The sequence below is a fragment of the Lissotriton vulgaris genome, unplaced genomic scaffold (genome assembly GCF_964263255.1).
Source record: "Lissotriton vulgaris unplaced genomic scaffold, aLisVul1.2 SCAFFOLD_1748, whole genome shotgun sequence".
Lineage (NCBI taxonomy): Eukaryota > Metazoa > Chordata > Amphibia > Caudata > Salamandridae > Lissotriton > Lissotriton vulgaris.
In genome coordinates this window covers 205,506-221,648 of record NW_028243661.1, presented here as the reverse complement: position 1 = coordinate 221,648, position 16,143 = coordinate 205,506, and positions in this window count along the sequence as shown.

Genomic DNA, 16,143 nt, shown 5'->3' with positions numbered 1-16,143 from the left:
CTTGAGGGTGACAATATAGGGTGGAATCTGCAAGAGACCAACATCATTGGGGCCTGTAGCCCAAAGAGTAGCAGGCAGGGAACGTAATTCAGAAGGGAGTTGGTCTCTAGACAAATATGTCGGGGAAGTCAATCTCTTACCTAAAGTAAGATGTACACCAGAAGGAGAACAATGCAGTGTCCCATACAGTCTTTTCAACAAATCCAAACCCAACAAATTCTCACCACAACCAGTTGTTAAAATAAGCGGAGCCTTCAAATCATAAGGACCAATGGAGATAGGCAAAGGACAAGAAACTGGGTTACGAACTGGGGCGCCAGAAAATCCTACAGAAACATTTGTTAAGCCAGACAAAGGTGCCCCAGGGAGTTTAGAGTGGATGATAGAACTCTTCGTTGCACCAGTATCCAAGAGAAATGGCTTTGACACACCAAGCACAACGACATCAACATAAGGCCCATTTTGGCCCACTGGAACTGAAATGACTCCCTCACTTTGTCTACGGCTGTCCTAGCTAGAGAAACCCTGATTCTCATCTTCCATATAATAATCGTCATTATAATATTGGGCAGACTGAGTATTTTGCTGATCAAAATAATTCATGGAATTTTGAGGCGGAAAGGAACGTTGATCCTGGGACATGGTACTTCGCCCCCTCCCCCTAGGTGTTGACTGGAAGCCACCTCGGCCTCGCGGCCCAGGCGTACCACCAGCACGCTGCAATAATATCTGGCAATTATTCTTGAAGTGACCTTCTTCCTTACAATAGGCACATTGATTAGGACCCAGTGAAGGCCGTGGGACAAAGGGCTCAGGTTTCTGAAACACCTTCTGAAACTGGGGAGTCGGCTGAAACTGGCGCTGAGCAGGTCGAGGGGGATAAGCCTGTTGCAAAAGAGCCTTTGTCTTTAAATCTTTAGTCTTTTTATCCAATTTATCCTTTTCCTCCTTATCCCTATTTTCATAATATTGGGCAGTAGCCAATATCTGGGCTGAAGAAGAAACAGCCCATGAACTTTCGGAATCCTTTAATTTATTAGAGAGCTCGGGAAGCAAATTAAATACAAATTTATCTACGAATAATCGATGTCCCCCCTCTGTGCTCATATCCTGATCACTGTGATCAAGAAACGTTTCTTCAAAACGAGTGAAAAAGTCAGAGACACTCTCATCCTTCTTCTGCTTGCAGGCAGCTAACTTATCCCAATTAACCCACAGAGCGGGCATCATAGTTTTCATTAAGGTGATTATTCTACCAAGAAGTTGCACAATTAAATCATCAGGTTTAGCACCGCCCACTTGGAGTCTATCAGCAGCAACTATACCATCCCAATAACCTCCTAATTCATTGGTGTGGTTCTCTTTCCGAATCCTAGCCCACAATGGTTGTGGAACAACATTTCCCATCAACATATCTATATCAGCCAAATTCATAATACAAGACTCAACCGTCTGAGACAATTCCTTGTAATAACCCGCAGGGTTTTTACGGGGGTCAGGTAAGGACTGTTTAAGGGCCAGAACCTCAGATCTCTTCCAAGGTACATGTACCCATATACGTTGGAAGTGAGCTGGTATAGGCTGATTACCACCTTGGGCTGGAACCGCATCTCATCCCTGAAGCCCAAAGAGTAGTAGGCAGGGAACGTAATTCAGAAGGGAGTTGGTCTCTAGACAAATATGTCGGGGACATTAATCTCTTGCCTAAAGTAAGATGTACACCAGAAGGAGAACAATGCAGGGTCGCATACAGTCTCTTTAACAAGTCTAACCCCAACAAATTCTCCCAACAACCAGTTGTCAAAATAAGAGGAGCCTCCAAATCATAAGGACCAATGGAGATAGGTAAAGGACAAGAAACTGGGTTACGAACTGGGGCGCCAGAAAATCCTACAGAAACATTTGGTAAGCCAGACAAAGGTGCCCCAGGGAGTTTAGAGTGGATGATAGAACTCTTCGTTGCACCAGTATCCAAGAGAAATGGCTCTGACACACCAAGCGCAACGACATCAACATGAGGCCCATTTTTGTCCACTGGAACTGAAATGACTCCCCCACTTTGTCTACGGCTGTTCTAGCTGGAGAAACCCTGATTCTCATCTTCCATATAATAATCGTCATTATAATAATGGGCAGACTGAGTATTTTGCTGATCAAAATAATTCATGGAATTTTGAGGCGGAAAGGAACGTTGATCCTGGTACATGGTACTTCGCCCCCTCCCCCTAGGTGTTGACTGGAAGCCACCTTGGCCTCGCGGCCCAGGCGTACCATCAGCACGGTGCAATAATATCGGGCAATTATTCTTGAATAACTCAGTTAGACTTAAGACCAAAACTTAAATTAAAGTGAGACAAAAGTCTAACTTTACTACACGTAAATACCTTTTGTGAATACCAAAAGTTGCAAAGTTAGACTTTCGTCTCAGTTTACATTTGTGAATCGGGCCCTAAGTGCGGGCCTCTCCCAGGCTGCCAGTTCACATGCGCGTGGGGGAGTGTGTCTGCCCATTGGAGCGCTTCACTGGTGACGTGGCTGTGGCGCTTGTGCTGAGGCCCCGGCTCAGGGCTGCTGTAAGTCCACCTGCATGAGAGTCTGCTGGCTGCAGACATAAAGTCGTCCGAGTTGTCACTCTGATATCTGGTGCTAGGATGCAGCAGACACTTGACCTGACTATGGCATGCTCCAGCACACCAGGAAAGAGTACATTCACTGCTGCTGCCTGCTGCAAAGCTGGTGGCCCTTTGGGGAGGTGCTGGAATGTCTGCCTCGCTGCAATTATGAATAAGCGTGGGAAGCCTTGCTAGAACATATCAACAGGCAAGGCACAGCCTCATGGATCCACGTGTGCCTGGCGCTGTCTGCAGGTGATGGCAGTTATGTTATCACCGATTGAGGAGCAGCTACGCACGCCCATAAGACATGGGTTGACTCGGCTACTAATAATGATTTAGGACTTATTTTTGCCTGTGCCAGAACCCAGACCCGAGTAAAATCGACAACATAATGCAAGCGCCCCCCACCCCAGGATTGGGGCTGTAGGACATAAATACCGGCTGTGGCAGGCACTATTGTGACAGAGCAAGCCACGGCCCGACTGGAAACTGAAACCGGCCCCTGCAGACAGCTCAGCATTGGGCAAATCATTGCAGTCTCACGTGACGGATTGGTGTGCCGTGACTGAATGTCACTGAACTAGAACCCCTAAATGTGCGTTGCCAGCTTTGCTTAGTTTTACTCTTAATTATTATAGCATCGCTCCAGCACTTGACAGTTCAGAAAGCTATAAAAATGTGTGACTGCATTTCAGTGCGGTGATGCGGATCACCACATTGAAATGCGTTAGTCTAACCGGTGATGCGTGGTACTTTTCAGGCCTGTTCCCCTCAACGCAGGCACCCTTGCACTATGGCGCAAGGCTGCCTGCATTGGTGCTCAGCAGCTAAATTTAGCACCAGCACAGGAAGAAACACAGGGCTGCACTATATTCTTGTAAATACGGTGCACCCCTGCATTTCAGAAGTGGAGAGTGCGTTGTTAAGCCAAGGAGGCTAACGCCGTACACCTCCAATTGCTTGTAAATATGCCCCTTAATGACAACAGCCTGACCTTTTGTATCAAGAGGCAGAAAGTCCTCTTATTTCAGAGGATGCACCACCTTGATGTAGCATTGCTCCAGGAAACACACCTGCACCTATTGAACATGATAAACTCAGAAGGATTTGGATGAGTACATGCTAGCAGGATCCAGACTACCCTTACACACCCATCTACTTCTGTGGAACAGGGGCACAGTGGGTTGGACATCTTATTTTCCAAATCCCTGGGCGTTTGCACACTGCGGACATTGCGGGACCCCCTTGACAGATGTATAGCTTTGTCAAGGTTCAGATACTTATTGAATCTTTGTGTGTGGGCTCTATCAATGCCCCGGCGGCTGACCAAACTCCTGCTCTCCTTTGGACAGCCAGGGTATTCATGAGGGGGGGTGCTGGAATATGGTACCTTCACAAGTCCAGAAACCACCAGGCAGCCCCGAGACCGGTTCATCCTCTCTGACATTATTGATGATCATGTCTTGATGGATCCATGGTGGTTGACTCACCTGAGGGAAGTGGACTATACTTTCACCTCCTGCGTCCATTGTTAACGTTTACGCCTTGATCCTCCCAAACAGTACCTCTGATCATGATCTTCTGCTACTCGACCAAAAACTTCGATTGTTGCAAATCCCTCAGGCCCGTTGGCATATGTATACAGCATGGTATAAAGCCCTTGAAGACAAGCACAGATGGTGCCAATATTTGAGCCAGTACTTGGAGGAGAACACTGGGTCCATCTCCTCTGCACAGGTGCTGTGGGAGGGCAGGAAGGCCTTTTAGAGGTAATTTGATGAATGATTTGGCTGCCTATAAGTGCCACTGTGAGGCATAACAGCGTTGGTTGACTGACCTCATGCTTCTCCTGGCTCAGACGTATAACGCATTGCTGACACCTGCTCTTCTCAAGGAGCTGCTTGGGGCCAAGTATGATCTGAACTCCGATTACACAGTGGAGGACCAGAGGGATATGCTCTGTGGACGATATATTAGGGGACGGTGAGTTGGCCCCCTTTGCTACACTCATGCGTGATTATGGGCTGCCACAGTCGCATCACTGACAGTACCGACAGCTCATGCAGAGCCTGCCACACATGCTGGCTGCTCCCCCTTACGATCTAGAGACTGACCCAATGTTGCATTATATCGTGATGTGGAAAGGATTCAAGGACACTATGGTGGGATTGTATGTTACCACTATGGACAGCCATTCTTCGAGCACCACTGCCCACACTTAATGCTGTTTGTGGGAGCAGAGGCTGGGCCTCTCACTCTCTGAGCAGGATGGATACGACCTTTGGAAAGAACATGGCAGTTTCCTCCAGGAGGTCAGGTTGAAATTCAGTTATTTCAAGTTCCTACACCACTGGAACTGGACGCCTGAGTGGATCTATAAAGCGCATACGGCAGACGATTCCAAGTGCCGGAGGTGCTGAAGGTGTGGCACACTCGCCTGTGACATTTTACATTTCCTGCGGACTGTACAGTGCTTTGTGCTACTGGGGCTCCGTTTGGGATACCTTGATGACCAACCAAGGGGTGGCACCGCAATTGATGGCCCGTCTGACCTTGCTTCACAAAAAGTCAGCCTTCCAGGATTTAAGCCACCACTGTAAGAGTTAGCTGGCTATGGCCTTCATAGTGGGAGTTGGCTTTTTGGGGGCGACCATGGGGCTTGGCACCCTGACATTTTTTTTTCGTGTTCCCATGTCCCTTCCCCTCGTGTTCTCCCTCATCCTCCTCCCCTGATTATCTGCGGGGTTTTCCGAGCCACATCACCTCTATCTAGACGGGTTATTTCATTTATTGTTTTTCCTGTTTTCAATGTCTTCTCACAAGTTCTAGTTTACACAGTATCTTGGACTCCGCTGAATCGATAAACTTCCATCCCTGTAATATGCTCATTGTATTTGAAAAATCAATAGAGAATTGAGGTATTTAAAAAAGACACAGGGAGAGGTGTCACTTAACATTTGACTTTGACAATTCCAAAGGAAGAGACATTACTGAATTTATAGACATGATCAGCACACATGTAAAGTGATAATATTGACAACCAAGTCTCACTAAAATAGACATTCAATTTAACATTCTACTGAACTGTGTGCAGTACTCATGGTGAAATATGAGAAAAGTGTTGCACCAAAATGTGGGACAGAGGGTCTGCTCTGCAGAATAGTCATGTGTGAAGTTCTAGTTAATCCCCATAGTTTGGAAGAGTGGGCCAGGTTTGTGTGAGACCTCAGCACGACCTCCAAATGTGTTAGTGTCACTCGTGATGAGTGACGCTTGAAGGCTCTGATATATGCATGTCCAAATTTATGTTGCTGTTGAGGCATTCAAGGCTGCTTGCATGACGATGCTGCAAAGAGTTGATGCACTCACTAATCAGCGGTGTATTGATGACGAGTGTACTATGATGGAGAAGCGTGGCTCAGTGGTTAGAGGCGGCAGACCCGGAAGCTGAGATCGGCCGTGGACCAGGGTTCGATTCCCTGCCTCGGCGGGTCTCGGGCTCAAAAATTCCACAGACTCGACAATTCTCGCTCCGGTGCCTACTCGACTCACGGGGTCACACTCGGCGACTCTGGGCAATAGCTTGCTTAATCTCCACTACGGCCCCTCGCGGCGGGATGCCTGGCTTTCACCTTGTGGATACCCGGCCGGGATATCTCACAGGGCAATACCAGGACGGGTTCCCTAAGCAAGCGCCTTGATACCTTTCGGTGATACGTGCGCTATATAAGTCGCAATACATTTACATACATACATTTACATGATATAGGGGCCTATGTGAAGGAGCAGAATATTTTCGAGTAGTGAAATGCCCCTCCCCTGTTCCTCAGACCAGTAACACCCACTCATTTTTATGATACAATGCAAACTGTGTGAGAAATTTCTGGTTCATACTTGGTTGCCCTATTTTAGGAATAAATTGTTTCAAAGATAAATTGCTTTATTGTTTGTCAGTGAATCTTTGTTGAAAGAGGATGGTGGTTACTGTAAACAAAACAACAAAGCCTGGAAGAGACCGCTATCTTAATATTTTAGGAGACAGTTGTGCTCTTAAACCAGAAACTCAAAACCTAATTAGAACCTACAATTCAGTCTTGTTTGAGGATATAAAACCGAATTAAATATAAGGAATAAGCTGTTCCATCAATTGTCGCTTTGACACATGACCGATGCCGCATTGTCACTGATCTGGTGTTTAAAACTCCATGGTATTTACCTCTGTTTACTTTGCTATCTAGCACGTTGTGGATTGGAAAAACTGCAAATAAATTATTTAAAAGAATAAATAGGCTGCCCAGTTTAATTGGAAAACTGACTGATATTCTGATATATTCTTTGAAATACAGATATATTCATTGAAATACAGACTGCCACTTCCAGTTGTCACCTTTCTGTAAATACTCTTAAGTCCTTTACATCAGGGTTTGGAAGCTGCTCATCTGAAGTGAAGGTATAAATACTTTTTTACAGCAGCCAAGTGTGAGGCCCTGTACTTGAACTGTCTGACCCTTAAAAACATTCACATCTGTGACATCTGAAATCCCAGGTCTTTACAGGCACCAATGCTTTTTTGTGTGAGCCTGGAGGCGGTGGTTCCGTCAGCGGCCACCAGAGGGCGCCCCTCGCCTGCTGATGAAACCCACTGATCTGCATGTTGTGTGTAAGGGAGAAGGGTTTCCTCTTCCGGGTCAGCGGCGGCAGAGACAGCATCAGCAGCGTTGGTGACATCACTTCCTGTCTCTCCTGTTGTGTCCAGCCTGCTGCAGAGGAGGAAGGAGCCCTGTCTGGTGGGCAGATACCTTAATCTTCAGACCCCCCCTCAGACCCAAGATCTGCCCCCCCCCAGGAGGAGGAGAGAGCCTGGACAGGTTTCTGCTCAGGTAGGAGCTGCTAACTCACTTAGCTGCAATTTATTAATACATGGATCTTCCTCCTGCTGAGCTTGAGTGGGGTGCAGAGGAGGAGGGGCCTGTTCAGGGGTGCAAAGGAAGAGTGGACTGTCCAGGGGTGCAGAGGAGGCGAGGACTGTCCAGGGGTGCAGAGGAGGTGAGACCTCTCCAGAGGTATAGCGGAGGTGAGGCCTGTCCAGGGGTGCAGAGGAGGAGAGGCCTGTTCAGGGGTGCAGAGGAGGAGAGGCCTGTCCAGGGGTGCAGAGGAGGAGGGGCCTGTCCAGGGGTGCTAAGGAGGTGAGGCATATCCAGAGGGGTGCAGAGGAGGTGAGGCCTGTCCAGGGGTGCAGAGGATGAGGGGCCTGTCCAGGGGTGCAGAGGAGGTGAGGCCTGTCCAGGGGGTGCAGAGGAGGTGAGGCCTGTCCAGGGGTATAGAGGAGGTGAGGCCTGTCCAGGGGTGCAGAGGAGGGGTGCAGCGGAGGAGAGGCCTGTCCAGGGGTGCAGATGAGGTGAGGCCTGTCCAGGGGAGCAGAGGGGGTGACGCCTCTCCAGGGGTGCAGCAGATGAGATGCCTGTCTAGGGGTGCAGAGGATGTGAGGCCTGTCCAGGGGTGCAGAAGAGGTGAGGTCTGTCCAGAGGAGGAGAGGAGGAGAGGCCTGTCCAGAGGAGCAGAGGAGGTGAGGCCTGTCCAGGGGTGCAGAGGAGGTGAGGCCTGTCCAGGAGAGCGGATGAGGTGAGGCCTGTCCAGGGGTGCAAAGAAGAGGCCTGTCTAGGGGTGCAGAGGAGGTGAGGCCTGTCAAGGGGGTGCAGAGGAGAGGCCTGTCCAGGGGTGCAGAGAAGGTGAGGCCTGTCCCGGGGCATGCAGAGGAGGTGAGGCCTGTCCCGGGGCATGCAGAGGAGGTGAGGCCTGTCCCGGGGTGCAGAGGAGGTGAGGCCTGTCCTGAGGGGTGCAGGGGAGATGCCTGTCCAGGGGGAGCAGAGGAGGCGAGTCCTGTCCGGGATGCAGAGGAGGTGAAGCATATCCTGTCCATGGTGTTAAGAGCAAGTGAGGCCTGTCCAGGGGTGCAGAGGAGGTGAGGCCTGTTTCTGGGTGCAGAGGAGGTGATGCCTCCCCAGGGGGAGGAGAGGAGGTGAGGCCTGTCCATGTGTGCAGAGGTGATGAGGCCTGTCCTGAGGGGTGCAGAGGAGAGGCCTGTCCAGGGGTGCAGAGAAGGTGAGGCCTGTCCCGGGGAGTGTAGATGAGGTGAGGCCTGTCCAGGGGTGAAGAGGAGGTGAGGCCTATCCAGGGGTGCAGAGGAGGTGAGGTCTGTCCAACGATGCAGAGGAGGTGAGGCCTGTCCAGGGGTGCAAAGGAAGAGTGGACTGTCCAGGGGTGCAGAGGAGGCGAGAACTGTCCAGGGGTGCAGAGGAGGTGAGACCTCTCCAGAGGTATAGCGGAGGTGAGGCCTGTCCAGGGGAACAGAGGAGGTGAGGCCTGTCCAGGGGTGCAGAGGAGGAGAGACCTGTCCAGGGGTGCAGAGGAGGTTAGGCCTGTCCAGGGGTGCAGAGGAGGAGAGGCCTTCCAGGGGGGTACAGAGGAGAGGAGGTGAGGCTTGTCCAAAGGGTGCAAAGGAGATGAGGCATGTCCTTTTCAGGGGGGGTTGCAAAGAAGGTGACGCATGTCAAGAGTTGCAGAGGAGGTGATGCCTCCCCAGGGGGAGGAGAGGAGGTGAGGCCTGTCCTTGGGTGCAGAGGTGATGAGGCCTGCGAAGCTGGGGCAGAAGAGGTGAGGCCTGTTCCGTGGCGGTGCAGAGGAGGAGAGGCCTGTCCAGGGGGGCAGAGGAGGAGAGGCCTATCCAGAGGTGCAGAGTAGGAGAGGTCTGTCCAGGGGTGCAGGAGAGGTGAAGCCTGTCCAGGGGTGCAGAGGAGGTGAGGCCTGTCCTGAGGGGTGCAGGGCAGATGCCTGTCCAGGGGGAGCAGAGGAGGCAAGGCCTGTCCGGGGTTCAGAGGAGGTGAAGCATGTCCTGTCCATGGGGTTAGGTGCAGGTGAGGCCTGTCCAGGAGTGCAGAGGAGGTGAGGCCCGTCCAGAGGTGCAGAGGAGGAGAGGCCTGTCCAGGGGTGCAGAGGAGGAGAGGCCTGTCCAGGGGTGCAGAGGAGGAGAGGTCTTTCCAGGGGTGCAGGGGAGGTGAAGCCTGTCCAGGGGTGCAGAGGAGGTGAGGCCTGTCCTGAGGGGTGCAGGGGAGATGCCTTCTCCAGGGGGAGCAGAGGAGACGAGGCCTGTCCGGGGTGCAGAGGAGGTGAGGCCTGTCCCGGGGCATGCAGAGGAGGTGAGGCCTGTCCCGGGGTGCAGAGGAGGTGAGGCCTGTCCTGAGGGGTGCACGGGAGATGCCTGTCCAGGGGGAGCAGAGGAGGCGAGTCCTGTCCGGGGTGCAGAGGAGGTGAAGCATATCCTGTCCATGGTGTTAAGAGCAAGTGAGGCCTGTCCAGGGGTGCAGAGGAGGTGAGGCCTGTTTCTGGGTGCAGAGGAGGTGATGCCTCCCCAGGGGGAGGAGAGGAGGTGAGGCCTGTCCATGTGTGCAGAGGTGATGAGGCCTGTCCTGAGGGGTGCAGAGGAGAGGCCTGTCCAGGGGTGCAGAGAAGGTGAGGCCTGTCCCGGGGTGTGCAGATGAGGTGAGGCCTGTCGAGGGGTGAAGAGGAGGTGAAGCCTATCCAGGGGTGCAGAGGAGGTGAGGTCTGTCCAATGATGCCGAGGAGGTGAGGCCTGTCCAGGGGTGCAAAGGAAGAGTGGACTGTCCAGGGGTGCAGAGGAGGCGAGGACTGTCCAGGGGTGCAGAGGAGGTGAGACCTCTCCAGAGGTATAGCGGAGGTGAGGCCTGTCTAGGGGAACAGAGGAGGGGAGGCCTGTCCAGGGGAGCAGAGGAGGAGAGACCTGTCCAGGGGTGCAGAGGAGGTTAGGCCTGTCCAGGGGTGCAGAGGAGGAGAGGCCTTCCAGGGGGGTACAGAGGAGAGGAGGTGAGGCTTGTCCAAAGGGTGCAAAGGAGGTAAGGCATGTCCTTTTCAGGGGGGGGTTGCAAAGAAGGTGACGCATGTCAAGAGGTGCAGAGGAGGTGATGCCTCCCCAGGGGGAGGAGAGGAGGTGAGGCCTGTCCTTGGGTGCAGAGGTGATGAGGCCTGCAAAGCTGGTGCAGAAGAGGTGAGGCCTGTTCCGTGGCGGTGCAGAGGAGGAGAGGCCTGTCCAGGGGGGCAGAGGAGGAGAGGCCTATCCAGAGGTGCAGAGTAGGAGAGGTCTGTCCAGGGGTGCAGGAGAGGTGAAGCCTGTCCAGGGGTGCAGAGGAGGTGAGGCCTGTCCTGAGGGGTGCAGGGCAGATGCCTGTCCAGGGGGAGCAGAGGAGGCGAGGCCTGTCCGGGGTTCAGAGGAGGTGAAGCATGTCCTGTCCATGGGGTTAGGTGCAGGTGAGGCCTGTCCAGGAGTGCAGAGGAGGTGAGGCCCGTCCAGAGGTGCAGAGGAGGAGAGGCCTGTCCAGGGGTGCAGAGGAGGAGATTCCTGTCTAGGGGTGCAGAGGAGGAGAGGTCTGTCCAGGGGTGGTGAAGCCTGTCCAGGGGTGCAGAGGAGGTGAGGCCTGTCCTGAGGGTGCAAAGGAGGTGAGGCATGTCCTTTTCAGGGGGGGGTTGCAAAGAAGGTGACGCATGTCAAGAGTTGCAGAGGAGGTGAGGCCTGTCCTGAGGGGTGCAGGGGAGATGCCTTCTCCAGGGGGAGCAGAGGAGGCGAGGCCTGTCCGGGGTGCAGAGGAGGTGAAGCATGTCCTGTTAAATCTGGTAGCAAATATTTGGCACACTCCGAGATGCAAGTAATACTGAATGGCCAGTCCCACATGAAATACTGGCTGCGCACGGAGTTTCCACCGCGTGGGACGGGATCGTCCACACGTAAAATTGATAAATAGCAAGGATTTTGACTTCAGGGTGTAATTATAGCTCCCGGTAATTCTGTGCTACATGTACACGCGTGCAGTGTGTGGTGACAGAGCTTGTAGAAAGATATTACACCCATTGAATAATTTGTTAAAAACTTAAGTGCCAGGGATCTGGTCAGGAGGCATGTTAAGTACAGCACATACCAACATTCTAATTAAAACAAGAAGTGCAAGCAACAAGCGCAGGAGTTGTGCGCGCACACGTGCAAAAAAAAACACGCGAGTGGTGCGCACGAAAGAAGGAGAGGCCAAAGCGCTGAAAGCTGGTGGCTGCGCGCGTGAACGCAAGCGCTAGGCAGTGTGGCAGCACTTTTAAAAGCCCTAACAAAATGTCTCACAGAGCAGCACATGCGCTGGCTCAGGCAAGACCTAAAAAGGGAAAGTTCTAATGGCAAGCAGGGAGAAATTATCCCGCAATAGGCAGAGTATCCCCAAGCAAATAGATTATTAGATGTCTTGGAGAGACAGCGCATGCACGCTGCCTAGGCTAGACCTAAAAATCACCAACTGATGGGACAGCAACAATCAGCCTAATTATCCTAGTGAAAACACATCACATTTCATTTTTAGGTTGAGCCTAGAACAGCGCATGCGCTGTTTGCTCGACTTATAGTAAAGGGCATCTCGAAAGTGCTACCCAGGATTTCATGGCTGGCTACAAGCTTGAGTGCACGTGCGCATGCACGCGCAGAACAGCCATCTGTCTCCTCCCTCCGGGTCATTAAATAGCTTTCCTCTCTGCCTCCATCGGATCACTTTAACTTTCGCTTTCGTCGCTTGGCTTGTTTATACCGGTGGGGTGATGCAAAGCTCCTTATTTGTGTCCTTTGAAAAGCTTGCACTGTCCTTGTTTCCCTTGCCTTGGCAAAGTTTGTTTGCATTTTGAAATAACTATTATTTTATTGCGAAATAATGTCCTCCTCAGCCAAACTTTCGTCCCCTTTTCCCCTCTTTTTTGAAAGGTAAAATAGCTGCCGGGTCCAGCCTCTGTCCCCTGTTGCTAGTGCCAAAGTGAGGCGTCCAATCGTGCCAATCGTGCCACATCCACCAATCATGCCGCGTCTACCACCACCACGTCCACCACCACCACATCCACCACCACGTCCACCACCACCACGTCCACCACCACCACCGTAAACCACCACCACCATGTCCACCACCACCCCCACATCCACCACTAGCACGTCCACCACCAGCACATCCACCACCCTCACGTCCACCACCACGTTCATTACCACGTCCATCACCACATCCTCCACCACGTCCACCACCACATCCACCACCATGTCCACCACCACCACCACCATGTCCACCACCACCCCCACCACGTCCACCACTAGCATGTCCACCACCACATCCCCCACCACCACCATCTCCACCACCATGTCGACCACCGCCACCACATCCACCAATACCAAATCCCCTACCACTACCACCACCACCACTACCACCACAAATACTACCACTACCACATCCACCACATCCACCACCACCATGTCCACCAGCACCCCCACCACCACCACGTCCACCACTAACACGTCACCCACCACCATGTCCACCACCACCACGTTCACCACCACCACGTCCACCACCACATCCCCCACCACCACCACATCCACCAACACCACGTCCACCACCACCACATCCACCACCACCATGTCCACCACCACCATGTCCACCACATTCACCACCATGTCCACCACCATCACCACGTCCACCACCACCACATCCACCACCACCATGTCCATCACCATCACGTCCATCACCACCACGTCCACAACCACCACGTCCACCATGTCCACCACCATGTCCACCACCACACCCACCACCACATCCACCACCACTATGTCCACTACCACCATGTCCACCACCACCGCGTCCACCACCACCACCCTCCACCACCACCACCACCACGTCCACCACCATCACCACTACCGCCACCACCCCCACATCCACCACATCCACCACCACCATGTCCACCACCGCGTCCACCACCACCACCTCCACCACCACCGCGTCCAACACCACCGCGCCCATCACCACCACGTCCACCACCACATCCATCACCACCACATCCACCACCACAATGTCCACCACATCCACCACCACGTCCACCACCACCATGTCCACCACCTCCTTCATCACCACCACTACATCCACCACCAACATGTCCACGAAATCCACCACCACCATGTCCACCACTACCATGTCCAACACCACGTCCACCACCACATCTACCACCACTACGTCCACCATCACCATGTCCACCACCACCACGTCCACTACCACCAACCTCCACCACCACCATGTCCACCACCCCCACACCCACCACCACTACCAACACCACCAAGTCCACCACCGCCATGTCCACCACGTCCACCACCACCAGGTCCACCATCATCATGTCCACCACCACGGCGTCCACCACCAGCACATCCATGTCCTCAACCACTACATCCACCACTACCATGTCCATCACCAACACCACCACATCCACCACCATATCCACCACCACCACATCTACCACCACCATCACGTCCATCACCATCACATGCACCACCACGTTCACCACCACAACATCCACCACCACCACATCCACCACTACCACGTCCACCACCACCCCGTCCACCACCACCACCATGTCCACCACCACCCCGTCCACCACCACGTCCACAACCACCTTCACATCCACCACCACCATGTCCACCACCACCACCAAGTGCACCACCACCAAATCCACCATGTTCACCACCACCATGTCCACCAACACCACACCCACCTCCACCACTACCACCACCACATCCATCACCACCACACCCACCTCCACCACGTCCACCACCATCACATCCACTAGCACCACCACGTCCACCACCATGTCCACCACCACCACGTCCACTATTACCATGTCCACCACCACCACGTCCACCACCATCACATCCACCACCACCACGTCCACCACTACCATGTCCACCACCAACATGTCCACCACCACGTTCACCACCACTATGTCCACCACCACTGCTTCCACCACGTCCACCACTACCGCATCCACCACCACCATCACATCTACCACCAACACATCCACCACCACCATGTCCACCACATCCACCACCACCACCATGTCCACCACCACCACCATGTCCACCACCACCACGTCCACCACCACCATGTTCACCACAACCACAACCACTAACAACATCACGTCCACCACCACGTCCACCACTACATCCACCAATACATCCACCACCTCCACCACCACCACATCTACCACCACCACCACATCCACCACCACTACGTCAACCACCACCATGTCCACCATATCCACCACCACGTCCACCACCACCATACCACCACCATGTCCACCACAATGTCCACCCCCACCACCACAATGTCCACCACCACCATATCCACCACTACCACGTCCACCACCACCATGTCCACCACCACCATGTCCACCACCACCACCACCACCATGTCCACCACCACCACCATGTCCACCACCACCGCATCCACCACCACCATGTCCACCACCATAATTTCCTATGCAATGAATAACATTAACAGATTTTTCAGTGGCGCATCTGCAGAAAAATCCTCTTCCTTTTGGAAATTAAGAGAAACCTAACCCCTCACCCAAACAATACAAAATGGACTGAATGAGAGCCGGGGCCTGCGGCCTTAGTGCTCCAGTAATATTACACCTGGCGGACAAGAAACCAAGCGCGTAGAAGTCCTGTGCGCACGGCCTCCGCGCCGCAGACGCACGCACCGCGGCGGCCATCTGTGCGTTCTGCCCCGGTAGCTTGCGTTGTTTAATGTAACAGGCGATTGGCTTTGAATAGATCCCACGGGCTTCCCAGGGGCGGGATACACTTACAGGGACAGATTTTATCTTCCATGAAAAATCCGTGGGATGACAGTGAAGCATGGGACAAAGAGGCGCGAGCGCTTCATAGCCGCTGCCAAAGCTACCACTGGACATGACTTCTTCAAACAGTATCTGTCCATCTTCACCTTTGACCCAGTAATGCACACCAGAACCGGAGTCCTCAAGGACAACTGTGGCAATCAAACCACACAACAGGTATCTAGGTAATCCATAGAATTGCTTCTGTTGTGGGGTGGGAAGGGGGAATTCCATAAATCTAATGCTATTTGAATATAATTAAATTGGGGACTTTACTATAAGGACAATAGTACTTCAAGGGAGTAAGCGGCCACTGAGGCATTTATACCACACACATGTTTATTTGTTGACAGGAAAATACACTATGCAAAATGTTTCAGTAACTGACAGCTTTTGGTTAAACCTGGGCAGAATCATTCAAATTCAAACTTTGTTGACAACGAATTAGAAATTTATGGTTGTGTGTACAGCGCCCTTGGCCATAAGGGCCCACACAAAAGCTTCAAATTTAAGTTTTCTAATGGTACTGAAAAGACCATGACACGGAAGATAACAAGCATTTGCAAAGCAACAAGTCGCGCATTTTCACAAGTTTAAGCTATTGGGATTGTAAATGACAAAGCATTTTATTTATGTTTTGAAACCCAAAACATAAATAAAAGGCATTGTCATTTACAATGCCAATAGCTCAAACTTGCGTAAATGTGAGACCAATTGCATTGCAAATGCTTGTTCCAGTTTGTTGTGAGTCCAAACACCCATTTGGTAGCAAGTTGCA